Here is a 22,813-nt window from a genome sequence, read left to right as displayed (position 1 = left end):
GCTGAATTTTTCCACGTCATAATGAACCAACTAGCCCAACGAAAAGTTTTACTTCAGTCTGAAAGCGACTCAGGCTACGAGGGACGCCGTAGTGGCGGAATCCGGAAACCTCGAGCACCTGGGATTTATTAACATGCACAGACATCGCACAGCACACTGACGGATTGTTTTTTACTTCCTGCGAAAAGCGGCTACCACAGCCGGGATTCGGTCCCGTATCCTTGGGCACAGGCTTTCGTTCGCTTTCTGCAGCTCTTTGGAGACCCAAACAGGGTTCTGGGGAGTGGCGGTGACTGCCCCCTTATAATTTGTAGTTATTGTTTTGAATTCATTAGATATTGGATGGGCTCGGAGTAGGCTTCCCGAGCAAGTTTGAGTGCCCGGGGAGAGAAGGGATGGGCTGCCACGATCGGCTACCTCATTGCCCAGAAGTCCTCGATTGCCGGGAGCCCAGTTGATATTGCAAGTTGAGGGTTGGTGGACCGACAGCAATTTTGCAGGATGCGCCAAGCGAGAGATGTCCCACCCAGCTCATAATCCAGATAATCCCCCTTCGAGTCGGTAATGATGTGTTTCATTTGTGGGGGAGAGGGCGTAATATGATATGATGCCATAGAAAGTTGTGAATTTATCACTTTTTCACTGTACTTGTGTGTTTGCGCTTAGTCCTCATCGTCATGTCCAAAAAGCAACAGGCCCAAATCACAATGATTTTGGATCACTTTCCCTATGATGTTATGTAAGATGCAAAAACAAGGAAGGAAAGTGGTTTATGTAGCGTAATGTTAGTTGTAACATCATGCTATCACACGGTGTCATGAATAAGTTATGATGAGAAGGGTGACTCCGTCTCGCGTGATTCAGAAGGGCTTGCAAAAGGTGGTGCCGTCATACCAGAGTCACTTGAGAGACATGCCCAGTGATTCAGGATGATTAGAAAGTAATGACGCCACGGCAGGAGCGCGACACACAAAAGTTGCATGATTTAAAATAACATGAACAAAGTGATGACGTGGCAACGCAGGTGCGTGACAGTGTCACGCGACTGAGGACCATCACATGTAAACATTCCAATGCTTCTGCAGTTCTCGACTCCAAATTATGGCCACACACGACAGGGGAAACGTTAGTGTTTTGCGAATGCCTATTCCTTGGCTTCTGTTATTCACTGCTGTGGAGTCTGTATACGAATGGCGATAGGAAGCTCCTTGCTGCAAAAGAATGAAAAGAATTCCGATGTTGAAGATGAGAATTCCGATGTTTAAAATAAAGTGTCCGATTATTATGTGTTCTCATTTCATGCAGGCAATGCAAATGACGCCGACAGTCACGGATGAGGAAGCGCTCCCTCTCCGACTGAGCCCTTGGGCCCGGATTGTTGTTTACGCTCTTGCTGCCGTCGAGGTGGCCATTGTCTTTACGTCCTTTGTCAAGGTAACTTTAGGAGACCCAAGCAGAGCCACCGAACCCAAGCGAATGCTGATCACCTGTAGCAGTCCCGACTTTACTTCATACTACAGTTTCCCGCGGGACAGACTCAACGAAAGCCTCGATCCGTGCGATAACTTCAAGAAATTGGTCACTTCGCGCTGGCTGCCGGACACAAGGATCGCGAAAGATACCCTGTGGAAGATCTAGTGGGATGTCAAATACCGACATTTCGCCGTGCCTATGATAGGCTTGGCAGCCACCTTATATACGGCATGTGAAACCCACGCTGCTTATAACAGTCGCGGGACCCACAGGTTCTTCAAGAAATTGCTGCGAGACCTTGGTGCTCCTTTGCCTGAAAGTCCAACTCTAACTGTGGACGCGCTAGATATTGTGATCAAACTTTGCGTCCAGTGGCAGGTACCTCTGTGGTTTGACATCAAGATGCTTCCGGAAACGACAGCAGGAAATCAAAAGATTATCTAAATCGGGCCTAGCTGGTACGCGGAATTTTGGAGCGCGCACTACGAGAAACTAGACCACTAAGGAAAGACTAGCGATCATGTAGACCAATACCTGAAGCACTTCAAGTTTCCTGTCGAGCCAGGGGAAGTGACGCTGACAGTGAATTACTATATGTGTAAAGAAGACAAAGAAATGTGGATTTAATAGTTGGTTTGAACGTCTAGCGCTGCCAGTAAATCGGGCACAGCAGGGTCGAATTGCCAGCCGCCGGGCACAGCTTCAGCACGAGAGATGGGCGCCGGAGACAAGCGATGGTGATGGCGATGCCGCAGCGTTTTCCGTTCTTTGTCTTCTTTACATATGATATTTAACATCACCAGAAATTTCACTTTGAAGCTGGCCAAGTTGTGCGGCTCACGCTCGGAAATTTTCACGTTCGACATAGTCGCACATTTGCTTAATATGAGCACAGTGGAGTTGCTCTCTGTTTTAAATAAATACTTGCGACCACAGGGAGGCTTCTCGCCAAGCGACATTGCTATTATAAAGATGAAAGGCATCCTACCTGTCACGCGTGCCATGCTGAAATCCCTGCTAACTGGATACAGAATCATCTAGGCTGGTGGATGCTACAGATATATGCCCCGCTAGCAGATAACTTCTTCGTTCTCAAGTACGGCAGTAAAACGATCAGTGACCATCTGCGGCCGCTGTTTTGCGAGGAGGAGGTAGAAACTTTTTCAAGCCTCTTATCCTTGCCAACCACGTTGCCATAAACTTTGCGCCGAACGTTCGTCAAGACATTGATCATGTCCTCAGGAACGTACGAGAAGCGGCCGCTACCGCTTACGAAGGGTCGAGGTTGCCTCGCGAAACAACCAAGCGGATAGCTCGAAAGCTTCGAAAGATGAAAATAAACTTATGGTCCAGGGCCGTGTACCTTCCGGAGATAATCTGACAGGTGTCTACGGGAGCCGCCCATTAAGACATCGGACCAGCCTGGACCACTGAATCTCCGAACGGATGGCCAACAGTGAGCTCATTGGCAGTGACGTCTACTTTGAGGAGACGAGGTTGCCTCATTCATTCGGCAACAAACCACTCGCTTACGACAGCATTCTCAATAGTGTCACCATGTCGATGCTCGTTGCACACAAGTCTTTCTAATACACGGACGCTTTTGCGGCCGTCAATTACGGAGGATGGGGTGCGATATTCATGAGAGAAGTCTTTCGAGGCATGCCCAGTGGTCCTGGAATAGACGAAATTCACGTCGCGAGTTTTCGTGTCACTCAAACCCTCCTGAAAACGGCCGAAAACTTTAGTTGTTCCGTTGAGAAAACAATCGGTCGTCAGAGCCTCCTGTTCGCACTTCAAGCATATCAATGGAGCAAAACCAGCGTGGTGTCCAATGTCTGGGACTATCCTCCCGGGACGTTCTTTTTTATTAGCTTTCGCCACGCTCAAAGCCGGCTGGAGGCTGCATTTGACTGCAGCAGTGTAGTACAGGGCTGCATAGTTTTTCGGAAGCGTTTCGCTGTTCGGCTGGCTCATGCGTGAACCCTTGGCCAAATGGCACACACACATTTGATAGGAACCAACACGCTGCCTAATCTCAAAATAACTCAATTTACTGTGAGCATAACGCATGTGCATTACATTACAGAGGAGGTTTGAACTTGAGATTTTCAGAATTTTGTATAATTTGCCGAAATATGAATTGTGATCGCAGGCTTTTATTTGTGGCGAGAGGTAGTGAAATAGCGTCGTGATTTAAAGCAATGTTTGAAGTGCAAAATATTTTACGTTTATTTTGTTATAACAGCTTCGAAAGCATCCATGGGCATAAACAAACAAGTCGTCACTGCTAGAATTTTAGTTGGTCTCTGTAACGCTTATCTCTGGGGAAACCGTATGCATTGTTTTAATGTAGCCGGAACTGTGTACTATCAGTGTTTTTATCTTCGGCAGTCTGAAAACTACATTACAGTTCTGCTAACACGTTTTGTAGTCTATCTGTTTTTTTCAAGCATTTCCTACCTCTATGACACAATTTGGAGGTATTTAAATAGGGTCATGCTTCAAAAGTGGGGTCATATGTTTCCCCGCAGGTTCGCGCAGAAATTTTCCTCATATCAGTAAGGTCAATAACGAGGTAATCAATGCGTACTAATTGTCACGTTACTATATACTAATTTTGGTATCGCGAACGCACTGATGACTTGCATATTAGACGGACACCCCCTAATTTGGTCCACTGCCTCTCAATAAATAACTTTGTTAAAATTTGACAGAAGCTTCAACCTAATTTTCAAATTTTGTTCAACCACAGCAGTATCAGAGTCCTTCAATACCGTTTTATTGTGCCACTTTATTGAAGAGCTTGGTACACTGCCCAAGGCAGGTGCGCAGCGGCGCTGGCGTCGACCGAAGGGCATGGGTCACAATGTTTAGCGCAGTTAGAATATGGCGTGTTTTCGCACATATTTTGCTTTGTGTGGACGATTCCATCAGGTTATTTTAAGAGCTATGACGACATGATCAAAGATGAAAAGGCGCTTCTTTTCCTTCCCCCCTCCCTCACGCGAGCTACTACAGAAATATCGATGCGCCATCCCGCAGAAAAAAGTTGGTAACTTCGAATTCGATTCCTCGGGCGTATGTGTTCTTGAGACGCATTTTGACACATTGGACATAACCGGTACGATGTGTCCTAGTGTACGTGTCTCTGTAGCGTGAAACGCTCAGTTGGAATCTGGGCTTAATTAGCTGGCATCCACCTTCGCTACCTTGCGACGCTAGGGGCGACCTGATATTAAAGTGAACTTCATGTACTCGAAAACTCATGCGAACACGACGGTGTGCAGGAAGACTTTGGCGCCATCACGCGAGGAGTTTTGCATGTATCGGCGTGTAGCTTGCTGTGGCATTCGTATATGGCTCGGATCTGCTGAAACACGAAATTTCTCTGATCGTTCAGAAGTGCACGCGCCATTGGCAAGTCAGAATATCACTGGCAGTTTCCAGTTTATGATATAGCTCCTCCCCTGATTGCTGTCTTCGCCTGAACAATCGCATCGTCTTGACCATCGCCGCTGCTATAGGAATTTTTCCTTAGCTGTGAACCAGTCGCAGCATTGAAATAAAAGGAACACTTTGATTGGCGGTAACGGCGGGGTCAAGATTTGGAGAGGCCTGCGAGCACTTTACGGCAATATGCGAGTCGAAGCTTTGCGGGTGCTCAATTTCCACTGTCGCTGATCTCCCACTGTAGATACGAAATCACACCAGGTGCATATGCTCGCAAGTATAGTTTGCTATCTGCCAACCAGACCAAGGATTTGTTATAGGGCGTGTTAACTAAGCCGAAGGTTTTGGCACTGAATGTGGTGCACTTCCCTTGCGAATCCATAATCTGCATTTGCCTCCGCAACGGCGCCGACTTGTTCATTTCTGTAATACATATGTGCAGCCTTGGAGTGCGGAAAATATTTCGTTTCTCCTAACTTTCTCCTAAAATCTGTAAGTTTTCAGAAGAAAGAATAAACATTAGGTCATGCTGATATTAACGAATGCGCGGAGTGACGCAGACATCGCAACCGCTATGTACAGTCGAGAGCAAAAATGGAGAGACTGCCGCTTCGGCGGCGGGAGCAGCTTCGGGGCCGCCCCGCGGCGCTGCTATCTCGCCGCGCTCGCTCACTGCGAGAGTGCCTCGAGTGACGACAAACTTTCCTTTGCTCTCGCGCGGGTGTTTATCACGCCTGATAAACTCCTAGGGCGGATTTTGGCTACTCTGCTGGTAAACGGTAGCGTCGAAGAGGAGTGTGAAAAGAAAAGTGTGTAGTTCCCGAAGGGAAAGTAGCGGCGGCGGCTCCCACTGTCGACGCGCTTCGGTGGTAACGCCGTCGGTGTCTTGCATAAAAAAATGCAGGGGAAACTTTGCTCGAGCCTTTAGGAGCGGTTTCTTCTTCAATCAGTAAATAGTAATGGGAATGCCAGTTGGGATCGTGGGAAAAACAGATAAAATAGCTGTTCTTTAGGAACTAATGCGTCCGCATATTGAGAGCGTGTGTGAAATACAAGCTGAGCCTTGATGTCATGCCTTAATTGTTGCAAAATTAGCATAGTTTCAAGCCTGCACTGTGTGAAATTGGCATAGGGTATATCTTTACTGAAGTTATTCGTTATGCGTGTGAATTGTGACGACCTTGTGATACCAGTTCTCTGCAACAGAGCTCACTATGCACGGAAACATGTTGCAAATTTGTAAGTCTGAAGCGCGCGATTTGAGATGTCCATGGGCGACTGGTGCATCAGAAAGTGTCCCAGCAATGGATTTGTAGCGCAGTAATGGAACAAGCGGACGGAAACGGGGCGTCAAACCACTTGTTTTTAAAGTGTTAAAGGGAGATTTGGTTTTCGTTTCACCAATATTTCGCGTTTTCTCCATGCTGAAAAAAAGAATAGTGTTTTTTATCGTCAGTTGGGAACTCGTCTCCATGTTGTTTTATCGTCTAATGCACCTAATAGTAAATTCCAGTCGGCGATCTGGAAGAAGCTTTTTTTTTTTTGCTTCATTAAACGAAAAGCACGTTTCTAAGGTGGATTTGGATTCAGATGCTCAGTTCTCAATGGCTGCTGCCACGCTTCGAAGTATTTTCTGCTCCTTCGTTTGCTCACTGTTATGCTCCAGATCGCACTTAAGGTCTTGCGGTCGTTTCCCATCCATTTACACTGTACCCCCCAAAAAGCTTATAATATGTGCTAAGAAAATAACAGGTTATTTCTGTGCGTTTTCGTCTGTAGTACCTTCCAAGCTTACAAAAATGACCGATCGCTCATGGAATCGCAAATCGCGTGCACCAGACTCACAGATGTGCAACATGACTCCGTGCAGATTGAGCTCTGTTACAGAAAACTGGTATGACAAGGCCATCGCCATTAACACGCATAACTAATAACTTCCGTAAAGGTCCGCACACAGTGAAGGCTTGAAATTATGCTAATTTTGCAACACTTAATTCGCAACATAAAGGATCTGCTTGCATTTTACACGCGCTTTCAATATGCTGACGCATTAGTTTTAAAGAACAGCTCTTTTCTGTGCTTTTTCCACGATCCCAACTGGTATTCTCACAGCTATTTACTGATTGAAGAAGAACATCAGGCCTGAAAGCGGCTCCTCAAGGCTCGGGCAAAGGTTCCCATGCATGTTCTTTTTTTCTTGTAGCGTGCCAGCCGCCAACTAATTAGGCAGGCAAGCCACCGACGGCATTATAGCCGAACCGTGCCGACAGTGGCAGCAGCTGCCGCTACATTTCCTTCGGGAACTACACACTTTTCTTTTCACACTGCTCTTCGACGCGACCATTTACCAGCAGAGCAGCCGAAATCCGCACTAGGAATTTATCAGGCGTGATAAACACCCGCCCGAGACCGAGGGAGAAGTTTGTCGTCACTCGAGGCACTCTCGCAGCGAGCGAGCGCGGCGAGATAGCAGCGCCATGGGGCGGCCCTGCAAGTGCTCCCGCCGCCGAAGTGGCGGTCTCTCCACTTTTGCTCACGACTGTACATCGCTTTCCATTTGTTTACGTGGGCGTTTACAGCCACGAAGCAAGCGATGGCTGCCTTCGCCTCGCCGCCTCGTCGAATAGGTTGCTTTTCGGGCGTATGGAGCGCACTATTTATTTGGAATGACCACAGGACCGATAAATGGCTTCCTTATGGTTTCAGGTTGTTACAGCTGCGTTTGCCGTCTTGTTTTGAAGGCGCCTTGCCAGCTCTTAAACTTAGGGCGGCCAAGAGCGGCAGACATCTTCTTCATCGTTGATGACCAAGCACGTATACCAGCCGACGAATGTATGTTTCTTTGCGGGCGAAAGTCAGCCACCAATGAAATGTGGTCTTCGAAAGCTTTTCGCTATCTTGACGCTTTGACTTCCGTCGCAACCATCTCATTTTTTAACCCGGCACGTGCACCACCTTTCCGGGCAGTCGCTCTACCGGCTGAGCTAACCTGGCCGGCTAGCAGGTCATATGGTGGGGCGAGAGTGAATTGGTCTCCAACTCTTAGTGGGAATGGTGTTGATCAAATATTTAAGGGAACCTCCAAGGGGGAGTAGATCTACTCCACTAAAATATTTGAACATCATTGCCAGTTCGAGTAATAGATCACTTCGCTCCCGCCCTGAGATGTGATCAGCTGACCGTCCTGGTTAGCTCAGTCGGAAGAGCGACAACCCCGAAAAGATGGTGGTGCCGGGTTCGATCCCTGAATCAGGGCGAATTTTTCTTCAACTACGAAGTTTCTGAGGAAGCTGTATATCTTTCCTTTGTAGCCGTATGGCTGCGCTTGGGTGGATGTCACCGAATAATTACTCCCTTATTAGATATCTGCTCCACCTTATGGGATCTGCCTAAATATTTGAACATTATTTGGGTTAAGATTTAGTTCCCAGTTAAAGGGACACTGCGGTACTTTTTGAAAAAATCGGGTTCCCACCAGAAGCCTACAGTTTTTCATACTGCTATACTACTAGCTTAAATATTGGATTGAAATTAGGCAAAAAAATGCAGAAGTTGCCTTTTTATTCAGCAGGAACATGCAGTCCGCGTGATGAGTCTCGTCAAGAGTCGCGCCGCCGCCTGTAATTGGCCAAGGCGTCGCATGACGACATTTTAAGGACAGGGGAAGCTGCCGATGTGGCTGCGTAGTGGCGCTGCGTGCTGATCGCAGCTCTCTGCGTTTTTTGTGAAAGTCATTATGGCACTATATTTGCCACTCGAATGACCATCAGGGGTTTCACCGTATGTATGCGCCCGCAAACGGTGCAGCACTTCCGTTGTGGGGAGCGGACGCTTTGCATGAAAACTTGATGCATTCTGAAAACTGCGTGTCATTATTAGCAGAAACTACATAGCCCGCAGCGAAACTTCTTCGCGAATATTTCTGTAAAGGAAGGGAAGCGAACAACGCACTAGCCGACTTCGTCCCAGGCTTCCCGCCTTCCCAAAAAGTAATTGTGAAAAAAAAGGGCCCAAGGCATAGTGTACCAAATACTGCTTTGAGTGTCAGGCGTCATACCTTGGGGAGACGAACAATTTTATGGAAAGAGTGAAGCAGTACAAAGCTGCCACCAGACAAATGGACAGTAAGCGAAGCACGGTTGCCAAGCTCCGCGATGCATGCGAGGCTTTAAAGGAGCTACTGTGCTAGACACCAAGTCAAACCAGCTCAGAATGATGTTTCAGTTATGGGACACTTAGCGAACGCTCACAATATACGTTTAGTGAATAGATGGCGGACGTAGGTTGAAAGTCAAACTGCAGCCGCTGCCCCGCATCCATACCTTTATGAGAAGACCATATTGTGCAATATCTTTTCTTGCGAGAGCCTCGTCGGATTCAATTCTAATTTGATTAGCATCCGCAACCAAGACAGGGCTATGTAAAATGACAGGGCAGCAATGGGTGGAAAATCACGAAACCCTCATAAAAACTTGGATGATAACTTGAAGAGGATCTCGCAAAGCCGTCACAACCTAGGCACGACACAACAGTGGGCTCTTAATTACCTGCTCGTTCGCAAAAGATCATCAGCGCGTGCGGCACATGAGCTGTCCGATGTTCAGCACAGATGCCGTTGCGCGTACCTTTACACAAGAAACCGAAACACGCAAGTAAAAATGCATGGCCATGTTGTGTGCCCGTCCCATCGCGAGATTTCATTCAGTGAACAGATCGCAATCAATCCTGAACGCAACGGTTCACATACAAATGAGACCTGAATAGCCATAATGGAACTACAATCACCTCCCTTTTCGTCCTTTAATAAACAAGTGGTTATACAGAATACTAACTGACATGACTTTTGTACGAGTAAGTGGAAGAAACCGCGTCATGGTCCAGACATACCTTTTTGACAAAGCCCTATTGAAATACCATAAGGAAACAAATTGAACGTAGTCACCGTCGCGAAAATGCTTCGAATAGAATGTTTGCTTTGGCCGGCTTGAATTTATCTCTCTTTTCAGTTGCGTACCATTGCACTGTAATCTTTTGACATTGCGAGAAACGATGGAAGACATCGTCGCGCCCAAAGCTGCTCGTGCATCCAACACATGCAGAGCAGTGTTGTATCGGGAGCACAACACTGAGTTGACCCATTTTGTACGTACACAACGCGCGCAAAACGAGGAACAGCGCACGACGAAAGCTTCGTCGGGTGGCTCTGAATGACTAAGAGTCCTTAGCGTGATGTCACAACGGACGGCAAGAGGATGATTCTCTTTCTGCTTTCATCTTGTGTAGCAGAGAGTAACTTCACATTAACTTAATCGAAAAGTAACTTCAAAGACATGATCAACAAATAATCTGCTAACGATATATAGAGTTTTATCTTGAAAACTAGTCAATGTCCCTTTAAGAAATATTGGCCCAGAAGAAACTTCATGAAGACGCCGGTGTTCACTGTGTAGCACAAGTGTGTTTTTCTCGCCTCTGTACCTATGGCATCTACCCGCTGTGAGAGATTGGCCAGGGTTCAGTGCATGTGCAAAAATTTAATACATAATCCCGACTTATATTGGGTGATATATAAATTATTAATTAGGAATTAGCGTTACTAAAATAATTTGGAATAATTTTTAGGTGATAAGAATCGCAAAAATAAAAATATTTAAGTAATAGAAAAAAATTAAATTTATTCAAGACAGAGAAGCGATAACAATCTCCCGGTCGCAATATTTAGCGATAGAGTAACTCGCACACCGGTTTTAGGGCATGGCCTTTGACGATTGCACCAAACAGGGAGAACGAAATTGGGAGTGAGTGAATAAAATGTGTTAATATATAAAGCTTGCGCGAAGACTTATTCAAGCGACCGGGTAGTAAGGTAAGGAAGGCCGCACTATGGCGTCAATGTCCGCCTCACGTGCAAACAATCAGAGGGCTGGCAGCGTGAGTCGTGTCAGAGCGTCGCCGTTGCTCAGTCTTTTCCAAACACTGAATGTCGTGACATGATCTGGAAAATGTGTTTTTGCGATGGTCGTGGTAATCAGGGGAAATTGGAATTGTAAGCAGCACTTCTAAGCGAGTAAAAATTTTCAAATAAATTTCTCTCTGGAGTTCACACCTCCCATAGGAGAGAATTTAACGCTCTGTGGTTTCCACGTCATCATATGACGCACATGATTCGAGGCGGCGTGAATCCAGAGCTATGTAAATAAAAATTAATCAAGAAATTCAACTCGGAGTGTCAGGCAGACCTCACATTACCTCGAGCTGCGATACCAGATATTCCAATGAAATTTTAAATCTTCAAATTCCACAGTCGCAGAGTGGCTCATGGCTCAAGGAGTGCAGCGTTTTAAAATTTTCAAAGCTGGATATAACAAGCAAAATAATATGTTACAACACTACACTGACAAGATGCTTATTGAGAGCTGCATTCGCTAAGAAATCGGCCATTGTATGGAAAGTAATGCCGCAGTGCCTGTACCCACTGAAAGCAGGATTGCCTCGAAAGACGCGTCTTTGAGTTTGTCAGTGCTGCTGAGGCTGACAGGCAGTCGGAAAGAATGATTTCGCGAGTAATATTTCAGGAAACGTTTTCAAGGGCTAAACCAATTGCAAGACTTTCTGCAGCTGATATTAGTGCATTATCTGGGATCTGTACAGAAAAACCTACGTAACGCTGCTATTTCATCACTTTGGGAGCCATCTGTGTAAATATTCACGTGTTATGGATACTGTAACAGGTAATCTTCTAGATGGCCATTTATTACATTAATTACCACGTGCTTTGTGTTAGAGTGTAGTTTCTGATGAAAGAACACTACAGAAGTAGCTTGAACATTACTTACACGTTGTACCAATCTAACCAAAATTGCAGGTTTGGATAGCAAGGAAAGAGTAAATACAAATTGTGTTTTCTTTTTTTTTCGTTGTGTGACCCACGGTTATGAAGAAACAGGGCTTGGTACGTCATAAAAGGCCGAGAAGCTACTCCAGGTAGAAGCTCAAGTGTAGTTGTAACTTAATGAAGACGATGTTTATAGCACACAGCGAGAGTGTGTTCCAGGTTTACAGGAAGCGTGAACGGCTGCCTAAGTATCCTCAACAACAAATGTCTTGCAGGACTCGGGCTTTACATCGAAGAGGTTTATGCGATGGTATACATCTATCATGCTGGTGTTTTGATGCGGTAATGGTGAAATCATTTGGGAAATTCTTAGAAAAGTAAACTTTGGTAAAGAAAGTGGAACTGCGATCAATTGGGCTAAGTACTTGCGATTTTGTCAAGGTGCATGGCCTCGGATCTCCAGCGCCTTCCTAAACGTATCGTGGGCAATTCCTCCTAAATAAATAGGTGTCCCTCTTGAATTAAAGACCAACAGCCAGCCTTTTTAGTGAAGTAATGTTTTAGCATTGAGAAAGAAAGAGAATTAAGCGGATTGAACCAGCCGTTGTTTAGACGAACCAGATTTAATTTGCAGTTTTTTTTTCTTGCCAAAAAGCTGTGGTACGTGTTGCTGTTGTTGCGACTGTTGGAAGATGGAGAAGAAAATGCACTGACCTGCTACTAGCTCTGCAGCTGACCCACCTCCGCTGCCTCGTGCGGGCGGATAGAAAATAAAGAAGAAAGAAAAAGCAGAGAGAAAGACGCGCGTCACAACAACCATCGCCCGCTAGCGAAGCATTAGCCGATGCAGTGACAACTTCGTGATGCAAGTGCTACATTGTTTCGCCTAAACGTCCAAATGTTGCATATTGTGTTTTGTTAGTGTGGGGTTCCTCTTGGGAAAGAACAAGTTGAACTAACCTGTTTCGAAGCGAACGCTCTGAAGGAGTGGTTTGTCTGTTATTTGTACGGCAGTTAACTGTTTCATTTGCTTCGGGGATACTAAGGGCTCACTTTTACATGTTGCCGTTCTGTTGAGACTCGGGCAGAGTTTTGCCCAAATTTGTCGCTAAATTTTATTGTATTCAAGAACTATTCGTGGGTATTTGAAATATGTTGTACAAACTTGTCATTATCTTTATACACGGTTTTAATCTCGATCTGGTTGTCTCAATCATGTGACGCCCCGCCGGAGTGGTGCAGCGGTTACGGCGCTCGACTGCTGTACCCAAGGACGCGGGATCTAATTCCGGCCTCGGCTGCCGCTTTTCGGTGGAGGCGAAAAGCAAGGCGCCCGTGTGCTGTGCGCTGTCAGTGTACGTTAGAGAACCCCAGGTGGTAGAAATTTCCGGAGTCCTCCACTACGGCGTCTCTCATAGCCTGAGTCGCTTTGGGACGTTAAACAGAAACCAAACCAAACCAATCATGTGACGCGAAAAACTGGTCAGGGTTCTATGAGACCCACTGCTTCTTGCATCATTGTGTAGGGCCATGCTCAGTGCGGGCCCTGCTCAAGATGGTCTAAATAGAGTTAAAGAAAAGAGCACTATCCCGCACCCAAATCATTCTCCTTTAGACTGCGTAACCGGGCATTGGCGGTGAAAGAGTGGTCACAAGAAAACGGGATATTTGTGCCTTGAGGAGCCGAATTTCTTCTATGAAAAATGAATGAAACGATTGAGCATGTTTTCTTGGACTGCTGGGATGCACTTTTCTTATGGGACGTCCTTAAAAGAATTCTTGGGAAGGATATTACGCTTAACCATCAGGCATCTCGCTATTCAAAACGAGTGTGGCATGATATTTAATAACGTTGTGCCTGCAAAGTATATGAAGAAGCAGGATCGCAGTGCGTCACACATATCTTGATGCACTGTCGGGGATATAATGCGTTGAGGAAGCTATTTGGAAGCATTATGAAACTTGTCAATCCAGAGCTTGAATTGCTCACGCACAATAAATCTCCAAAAATTTATGGAATTTTCGCTATGCTACTTCAAATACGGCTGGTGGTTCTTGTGTAAATATTGTATATGTGACTGCAGTTACAAAAGTCTCCCGAAAAGCAATCACTAAAATATGTCATGCGATGATCCCCTTCGGCAGATGAGAGGTAGAAGATGCTATGCTCGATGCAGTTCAAGAGGCACTCCGCTCCGTGGTCGCCACAACTACGCCTCCTGCGACCCACATTCTCATCCGTACTGAAGCCCTGAAAACAGATTGGTTGCTTCAGCCATTGCTTAGATGTATATCAGGACATCCACCAGCTCGTGGCACAAATCCCAGAGTCTATTCGTTTTGGGTGCAGATTTAGTGACCCGCCTCATGAACACAGGGTCATCATTGTCTCTGCTCGTTAATTTGGAGAACGCTACTCTTCTTTATGCAAGGAAGCAACACCTCGGCGACGCACACGTGCTATTATCCATCCGTGTGTGGTAACCCTCCCCCGCGGTCTCATCCTTGCAGAGGAGGTTGCGCTTCGGAGGATCCGAGTAGGGGTTGCCCTCACTCTTGCTGTTACTAGGACGTGGCCTCATTTACGGCATATATATTTCCGCCCAAGGGGTCTAATATGCAAATGCGAGAACACTGAAGCCAACTTCCACCACTTGCTGTGGGGCTGCCCTGCACTAAGACCGACAAGCAATACTGCTGCATGTATTGCCTGGACGTAGGGACCGCATCATCGCGCGCTTCGGTACTTCATAAAATCACAATATTTCTTTCCATTGATTTAAACGTTTCATAATCTCTCATTACATAACCATCTGATTCCCTGAAGCAATGTTTATTGTTCATAAAAATACGTTAAAAAGCCCACTATACAAAGGACAAGTTCGACTGGCAGAAATGACTGGACAAGGTATATAACCCAACAGCTTGTCATATTCAGTGTGACAATCCTGTGATTCACACCCTAGTTCGCTCCTTGCCCTGTCTTCTTTAAAATTGTTTCCTCCTAGTCGTCTTGCTTATTTTGGGCCAACGGTGCTATAGGCTAAGCAGATATTCCTCAATAATTATGAACGAACAAATTACATCACCCAAAAATCACAGTGCTAATATTAGGTTATTTTTAGCAATCTCCGCGTCATATTTCAGCACAGAGAAGGAGCTGTGCAACCTGGGGAAGCATTTTAAGGTACGACTTAAGATACAATTTGTGGGCGATTCTTCTGCCCGAGGGATGCGCACGACAAACACACAGTGGGCCGTATGACAAACATCTTTAATCTCACAGGGATCGTCGAAGTCGGTGCTAGGTCGTCGTCCGGGTGGCTGCGGGTCGTTTCCGTGGAGAGCGCCAGGAGCGAAGCAGGAACGAGGAGGCAGCGACCAAGAAGCGAGACGGCGGCGCGTGCCTTCTTTTATAGCCCGGTTATCCCCGAACGAGCAGGGAGAGGGAAACAGGCACCGCGCAGGGAGCATTGGGATAGTGGCGCGGCCTTTGAATGCGCGGCGCGCACGGGCATACGGATACGTGGTGCAGGGCCCCACATCTTCCCCCCCCCCCTCAGCGTCTGACCCGGGCTCCACCAACAGCCGGGCCATGTCCATGTCCGAGCCTGGGTCGGCGTAAAATATGAAGGCTTGTCGCCTGGCTCTGGCGGGATGCCATCTCAGCTGGTCCGTGGGACGGGAGGAGAAGCAGGCATGGCGGGACTGTTGCGGCTGGTCCCTCTCCGGCAGCGGCCACATCCTCGGGGTCACAGCGCAGCTGGGCTCGGCCACGGATACGACTGGCAGCGGCCCTGAGCTGCTGCTCTACATCGTTGACCCCTTTCCACGTGGCGCCGTGCTGGATGCACATTGCAACAGGCGTTTCCGCCCCGGGCACACCTGGCTTCCTGAGGCCCGTACTCCAGGCCTGGGCAGCGGGCTCCAATCCAGACTCGTTGAAGACGGCCAGCATGGCCGCGCTGGTCACAATAATGGGCCACAAACTAGGGGGGTACCCCCTGTTTAAGTGGCCCCTCCTTGAACCAAGCGCTGGGTGCTGTTTCCCGCCTCAGCGACGGTGGTTCATCTGGCTGCTGCAAAATCTTATCAGAATGCATTCTGAAAGAAGCAAAGACGTTAGCCAAAGTAGTGCACTACCTTGGCCTTAGGTTATAGCGTCGGTTGCGAACCGGGTTGCTACCTGCATCGCTTTGAGCTTCCCGCGCTTCGCAGTTATCGTCCTTGCGAAGGTGGTAAGCTTTCAACTCTGCGACGTGCACCGGACCAGCGGTTTCACCGCTCGCCAACAACCGCAGCTGGTAGGTGAGTGGCGTAGTCCGTGCCGTAACTTTGAACGGTCCAACCCACTTGTGCGCTAGCGGCGCAGCGAAACCACGCGCTGCGTTACTAAGCGGGTGCGTTCTTTTCAGTACCAGTCGCCCTTGTTGAAAACGACGTGACGACGACCTTTGTTGTACTGATCCGCTTGCTCCATGCCTGCGAGATCGAGGTTTTCACGAGCCGCGCGCTGCGCTGCCTCAAGGCGCTCGCGGAGCTTTGCCGCGTACTGCGTAAGCGGAGGGGGCGCGGGCCCCGCCGCGTCAAGTAGGGCGTTCTCTAGCGGAAACGCGATCTCTTTCCCAATATTCAAGTAAGCAGGTGTCATACCCACCGACTTGTTCACGGTTGTTCTAGTGGCGAAAGCCAGTTCGGACAGCCGTGCGTCCCAATCTCTGTGCTGCTCGGTCGTCGCAACCAGCATACTCTTAACATTCCGATTCACTCTCTCGGTTATGTTGCTCTGAGCGTGGTAGGGACTCGTTTTCCTGTGGCGGATTTGAAGCGCCCGACAGGAATCAACAAAGACTTTGCTTGTGAAATACGAAGCATTGTCTGTAATGAGGTCGGAAGGGAAACCGAAAAGAGTGAATGTCTCCAACAGTTTCTCCCAAATCCGTTCTGACACAAGCTTTCTAAGGGGGAAAACCTCAACCCACTTGGAATAGTGGTCCGTTATTACCAGGATATATTGGTGTCCGCGCGCGGAGCGAGGGAGGGGTCCCATGATATCGCACGCGACCACTTGCCACGGATAGTTGCTAACTACCGGCTTCATCATGCCAGCGGGTTTCCCCGCCCGAGGCTTGGCTACCTGGCAAACAGGACATTACGGGCGTAGCTCAGCACATCCTTTCTCATACCTGGCCAGGTCGCGACACGGCATAACTTGTCATAAGTCTTACTGCCGCTGCCATGGCCTGCCAGCGCTGAGTCGTGGAAGTACTGGAGGAATCGTTTCCGCAACTTCCTCGGGACCACGACTCGGAAGGGGGATGCAATCGCCTCTTCCTCATCAAGTTGGGGGATGTAGCGGAGCAGTAAGTCGTCATCGCCCAGCAGATACGCGTCGTACTTGCCCTCAGCGTTCCCGGTGCAAGCTGCACTACTCGCAAGCTCTGTCAGCACCCGCTGGCATAGACCGTCTGCTTTCTGGGCCTCAATTAGTTCTTCCCTACTGACCGCTACTCCCCATGACAGATTTCTCTCTGCCTCGCTTCTTGGCAGGCGATTAGTCGCCGCCACCAGCTGCTGCGCCATCTCTCTCTCGCAGCACCGCGCGGCAACTCTGTCCGCCTCCTTTCTCTCTTTAACTACGCAGGGCGCGACACTCGCGTCCGCCCTCTCCTCCTCTCTACTAGTGGCGACGCCGCTTTCAGCAATGCTGGTCTGCGCCTCTTCTGCGCTTCTCCCAGCCTTCAATGGTGCGAGCGATAAAGCATCGGCCACCTTATTCATGCTGCCCCGGCGGTACTCAATGGCGTACGCGTAACGTTGCAACGTCAGCGCCCATCTCGCGAGTCTGCCTGCGGGGTTTTTCAGCCTCTTTAACCACGAAAGTGCCTGGTGATCTGTCTGCACGGTGAAAACCGCTCCGTCTAGGTACATGTCGAACTTTGACAATGCGAACATTATCGCCAGGCATTCCTTTTCGGTCACGGAGTAATTCCGCTCCGCCGATGTGAGCGTGCGGCTAGCGAACGCGACAGGGCGCAGCTTGCCCTCGTGTTCCTGCAACAAAACAGCTCCTACACCGGCATCACTAGCATCTGTCTGCAAGACAAACGGCTTGTTCAGGTCGGGGAGGCGCAAACTAGCGGTGTTCGCTATCGCGCGAGCCAAGGCAACAAAAGCGTTGTTCTGTTCCTTGCCCCAGACCCACTTCGAGCCTTTCCGCAACAGCTGGTTCAACGGCCTAGCGAGCTCTGAACAACTAGGGATGAATTGTCTGTAAAAGGCAACCATTCCCAAAAACCTCTGCAAGCTTTTCACGTCCGTCGGGCAGGGGTAGTTCAGAATTGCCTGCAGTTTGTCATCGTTCGGTCTCAAAGTGCCATCATCAACCACAAATCCCAAGAGGTTCACTCTCTTTGATGCCAACTGCACTTTCTTTGGGTTGATCGTTATACCCGCACGTCTCATTCTTTCAAGAACGGAATTCAGGTGAATGAGATGCTCTTCGAACGACTGTGAGAATATCACGACGTCGTCGAGATACGCCATCGCGTAGTTGAACCTTGCATCGCCCAGCACGATGTCCTTCAATCGCATGAACATGCTCGGTGCATTAGACAAACCAAACGGGAGTCGAGTAAATTCGAAGAGCCCGCGGTGACAGGTGAATGCGGTTTTCTGAATGTCACCTTCCGCCACCTCAATTTGCAGGTACCCTCTGCTTGCATCCAGGACTGTGAAGAACCTTGCGTTCCCTAACGCGTACATCACAGCCTCGATCGACTGGAAAGGGTACGCAACTGTAGGCGTCAGTGAGTTGAGCTTTCGATAATTAACACACAGCCTGACCGAACCATCTTTCTTTGGCGCTAGAACCACTGGGGACGCCCAGGGACTTTGTGAGGGTCTCACCGCGCCGGTATCTATCATCTCGTTAAGGGCGCTGTCGAGAAGCTGTCTCTTATGTGCGCTTAACGGCCGCGGGTTACATCTGAAAGGGCGCGCATCACCCGTTTCGATCTCGTGCTGAAGCAAGTCGGTCCTGCCTGGTTTCTCTGTGAAACAATCCGAAAACGGGAGTAGTTTCTACGAGCCTTCGGCACTGACTACCGGTTCCTGAGAAGGACGCGATAATTGCTTCTAATGGGCTACCATTCAGTGTCGCGGGGAAGCCGTCTGCCACAAAAGCGTGGACGCTCGCTCGCTGAGCGACGCATTCCTGTTTGGGCGCGCTGACAAAGGGAATGAGGGGGGTGAAGGGGCTGTAGCGATAGCCGTTCTCCCCCATGTCAAGCACAATGCCTTCGCTCGAAAGAAAATCTCTTCCCAGAATAACTGGTATGGCTAAGCCGGGCAGATAGACGAAGCGATGCCTCCGCTTCCTGCCGTCAAAACGCAGGACCAGACGCACCGCTCCTTCCGCTTTTGTCGTCCCTGCTGCTAAGCTCAAAGGGGTTTCTGCTGGCCTGACACGGATGTTACATCTACGGCAGGCCTCGAACACATCATCACCGACCAGTGACAGAGTTGAGCCCGTGTCAATGAGCGCCGAGTAGCTTTGACCAGCTAACCGCACTAGCATAAAAGGGCTGGAGCGCGACAACATTCCTTGCGCTCTACAGGCGAGGGGGACAAAAGCCTCTGCGCCCCCGGGGTGGTCGCCCGGTGACGCGGCGTGGGAATACATCTCCCATTTTCCGCCGTGGCTACCACGAAATTCTCCCGCCGACGGCGACAGGCTGGTGTTACCAATTATGGCCGCCGGCGGTCCGCGTTTCCCTGCATACGCCTTGCTTGACACTCTCGTGCCACGTGGCCCGGCTGGTTGCAATTCCAGCAAAGCCGATCGTTCACCTGCCGCGCGGTCGGGGGATGCCGCGTTCCACGAAGCGGCTGGGGACGTCTTTCCCCTCTCTCCGCGCCTGTGCGGACGTCGCTGGCGAGCCCAGCTCGACGCCGCTGCTCGAACGCGTACGGGTCAAAAGCGCGAGGAATCGCGGAGCCTTCTGCTGGCCTTTCCTGCCCTACCGTCATTACGTCTGCGCCTCTGGCGCGCGACGCGGAGTCTTGGCCTCCGGCCCAGGCGCATCGCGGCTCTAGCGATTCGGCTGGCCTGGGGGGTGGCTGGTAGCGCAATTCAGCGAGTAAATCCGCCTGTACTACCTTCGCTTCCTGTGCTAGGGCCTCGAGGTTTGCAAAACCACGTCCCCGCAAATACGGCTTGAAGCGCGGATGGCATTGCCTCATCACGCGCGTGACCTGTTCTAGATCGGTTGCCGTGGGATCTGCCCTCTTGTAGAGCTCCTGCATTGCGCGTACATACTCGAGGAGGCTCTCCTCTGGGTGCTGTGTGCGCACCGCTAGCTCCTCAAGCATCCGGCGTTCGTAATCGGGCAGCAAGAACTCGGCGCGGAAGCGATCTGGGAAGTCTGCCATCGACTGGAAGGCCGGCTGGCAGCGTCTCCACCGCGCCGCGCTCTCAACAAGTGCCACGGGGATTACCTGCGCTAGTGCCACGTCGTCTGGGGAACCCAGTGCCGTCTGATAATCCTCGAGTTCTTGCAAGAACTCGTGGACTGACTTCACGTCCGTGTAGCCGGAAAAGGAGGGAACCTCTACATTTATCCACGGACGCGAGACTGTCGCCGCAGCTGTGGCTTGATTGGCGCTAGCCACCGAACCGAGCTGACGGGTGAACACCGACAACACTTCATTCATCTGCCTCATCAGGGCCGCCGCATCGGTAACCTGCGCAGACTCTACCGCGTCCCTCACCTCACTTCCGGACGCACTGGCGTCCGAAGCGGCGGCCCTATCTGGCACGTCTTTTCTCGGAGGCATTGCACTCAACAACTAAGGCCGGCCGGGTGCCGCAGAACTGCTGCACGCCACGACTACCGCCTAGCCCGCGTCAGGAGGCTAGTCACAAAGGCTAAACACTTCATAAAACTAACACAAACCGCCCGACACTAAAAAACACACACATAACCCAAAACAAAATAAAACACTGTACAAACACTACTATACTACACTCCGTGTCATCCGCACACGATAGCCCTAAACTCAAAATGGCGTCGCGCCTAACATACAAAGAACCGGCCCGTCGTGTTGCCGTGCGCTGCCACGCTGGCAGAAAAATCGTCCACATGGGTACTAATTCAGCCCCAGTTGGGTGCCAGTTGTGGGCGATTCCTCTGCCCGAGGGATGCGCACGACAAACACACAGTGGGCCGTATGACAAACATCTTTAATCTCACAGGGATCGTCGAAGTCGGTGCTAGGTCGTCGTCCGGGTGGCTGCGGGTCGTTTCCGTGGAGAGCGCCAGGAGCGAAGCAGGAACGAGGAGGCAGCGACCAAGAAGCGAGACGGCGGCGCGTGCCTTTTTTTATAGCCCCCTCGCGCGGGACCGGTTATCCCCGAACGAGCGGGGAGAGGGAAACAGGCACCGCGCAGGGAGCATTGGGATAGTGGCGCGGCTTTTGAATGCGCGGCGCGCACGGGCATACGGATACGTGGTGCAGGGCCCCACAAATTCTAGAGCATATTTCGGTGTGGAGCAACTTTGCGATATCTAAATCTTCCATTAAATCTTCCATTAAATCCATTGGTCTGCGTTCTTAAAAATAGTTATGAGGCGACTGTAAAATATTGTTATATATTTTAATGAAAATATTGATATAAATGGTATACGCTTCTTATGCTAGAATTCTCCTCTGATGTTTTTCGTCCGCTCGCAATCAGTATTTGAAACTTTACATGAAACAGCAATAGTGTGCGATTTTTAACTATTGTGTGACAGCTGTTCAATATTATCAGATACATTAATGAACTTACTCATAAAAATGATCTCAATTTCTAACGCGCACCAATGTGTTGCTTTCGAAATTCGTGCTGCACTCAAAACAGGGCAGTCAGTCTGACTTATAGGCGCAGTAAATCGGAAGACTAACGAGCAGCGTGCCTGAAATACACACAACCAGGAAGAAAAGAGAACGCTTGTTCTTTTGTCCTGTATCTGTGTATTCTAAGCCCGGTACACAATTAATTAACAATGCAATGGGGCGCGCTTTTAAACAATAATAGCAACACACTACAAGCATACCAAGAGGCTAGACGCACGCGATATAGTCACCTGATCGGATGCGGTAACTCACGTTAACCACCTGCATCTCTCGAAGTCGCCGTGTAACTCACGCAGACTAGCTTCCTCGTGGTCGGCATGAGGTATGCAGGGACTTCGAGAGAGGCTGAGCACGTGCGCACTAGAGGCACCGGAAACTTCCCATGCTCGTGACAGACGTGCAGCATCAGTTTCCAAATCTTGACCTGAATATAGCAATATAACTTAAAATAAAAACTAGCTTCCACGCCGCCTCGGATAAAGTGGAAGTAAATATCGTAGCGGATGAGAGCTCGACCTAAAACACCGCATGTACGCAGTCGACGATACTCGTTCGTTTCATGCGCGTTTGCTTTACACCACACAGGGGATCTTTTCTTGATTCTGGCGCAGGGAACTAGTGCGCTCTTGAAACGGCCAGGTGTGTCTACTCACTTGCACTCCTCCGCACGACCCTATTGACCATGATATCCCAGGCGCGAATCCCAAATCTCCATGTGCTGGGAATAACACTGCTGTCCCACATTTTCAATTGATCCACCTCAGGAATGCAAGTCGCTTCCGGTTTCATGTTACAATGCCTTTTAGTTTTCTCGCTGACACTCACAAGCTCTCCTGAGCTGCCAAAGATTTCATTAATAAGATTTGTGCTAATACTATGTGCCCTTCTGACGCGTCGCCCGCGGCCGCTGCCGCCGAGACCACATGTCCGAGAAATGGCCGTAGGGCCTTTACAGAGGCACGGACGCTTTGACTACCAAATGTGGCACATATATAGATAGGTGTCATTGCATTCAATCCGGCAAATGCTTTCTTTCAGCTTCTATAGAATTTAGGAGGATCTTTCTGCCTATATGGTAGACGAAATGGCTTTAATGATCGCTGTGAGGTGAAGCTTAGGTCCCTTGCCAGTGGGTTACACTAACCTTTTCTG

This window comes from Amblyomma maculatum, chromosome 1, assembly GCF_055883805.1.
Source record: "Amblyomma maculatum isolate TAMU_Amacu chromosome 1, ASM5588380v1, whole genome shotgun sequence".
NCBI classification, from domain to species: Eukaryota; Metazoa; Arthropoda; class Arachnida; order Ixodida; family Ixodidae; genus Amblyomma; species Amblyomma maculatum.
Note: the sequence above shows the minus strand (reverse complement) of the source record.